At 37.8% G+C, this 1,117-nt stretch overlaps 1 long non-coding RNA gene across 1 annotated transcript; it reads right to left on the minus strand.

Moving 5' to 3' along the window:
- On the minus strand, positions 1-1,087 carry LOC107682755 (uncharacterized). Its single transcript, XR_001633581.1, has 3 exons — positions 978-1,087; positions 155-237; positions 1-73 (listed from the first exon to the last, which is right to left on the minus strand). It is a non-coding gene; the product is annotated as an uncharacterized LOC107682755 (long non-coding RNA).
- Positions 1,088-1,117: the final 30 nt, after the last annotated feature.

Raw genomic sequence — 1,117 nt, forward strand, 5'->3', positions numbered from 1 at the left:
CTGAAGATCTGGTCCTTCAGAGACTGGTCCACTATTACATTGGACACTTTCTCCAGGTCAACTGAACCTGGATCTGAGCAACAACAACAACAACATTTGTGAGCCTAACAGTAAAATATGTCATGCAAAACTGCTGCAGATTAAAGATAATGACCTTTCAAGGCAGTTTTGAGGAGTTTCTGTGTCTCCAAATCAAACGACTGGATCGTGTACTCTTCTTTAGATGAGGTCTCCATTCTGTTTACAATGGGAAGACAGGGAATCAATCAATCAATAACCAACCTTCAGGCACATAAGATCAGTTTTTCCTGTGAAAAGAATTGCAAATATCTCGAACAATGTACATTGTTTGGTTGAGCAATATGGAAGAACAAATTAAGTTGAGCTACAATCCTGTTATAGACAAATACTGTGTAGTCAAATGTCTTGTCTGCAACATTTTAGAAAGCTGACCATAATATCTTTAATGGCAATGCCACTCGGACCAATAACACACTATTGCCATATTGTTCTTGTGAAACAGGTGATGTGTGAAATATGTGCTGTAGTCAGTCTGACTTTCAAAGCGAATCAGAGCAGCTCGCGTGTTAAACAGGGATAAACGGATTACGCCAAACACCACCTGACACCTACAAACACACAACTGCACGATAAATGACTCAAAACTACTGATTATTATCGAGCAGAAACACTCTTTGCTAAAAGCGATAGCAACTGTAACTGTACAGTCGATTGTAGGCCTAATCTTTACTTTCCCACGTGCCGTCTAAGCCAAAAGTGAAAATACACAAACGCCGAAGAGTTAGCAAAGAAATAATCTATTATTTTGGTTCAAAGCGCATAACACCGCTCAATAAGACAATTAAACCTTCATTTAAAGACAACGGCAAACTCAAATACAAATTTTCACGGCAATATCATGAACATTATGATTGAAACTCTTTAAAATACTGGTAAACAATAACACAGAAGCACACCTATTCGTTTACATCCCAGCTTGCTACGCTGCAAGCGGCTTTCAAACATTCAATAACACTACGAAATGCTTATAAAGTGTTTTATACTACTAAAAAGGCGAGAGGGGTAATATTACATGTTCATAAGGACAAAAAAAAAA

The sequence above is a fragment of the Sinocyclocheilus anshuiensis genome, unplaced genomic scaffold (genome assembly GCF_001515605.1).
Source record: "Sinocyclocheilus anshuiensis isolate Anshui unplaced genomic scaffold, SAMN03320099.WGS_v1.1 C32559101, whole genome shotgun sequence".
Lineage (NCBI taxonomy): Eukaryota > Metazoa > Chordata > Actinopteri > Cypriniformes > Cyprinidae > Sinocyclocheilus > Sinocyclocheilus anshuiensis.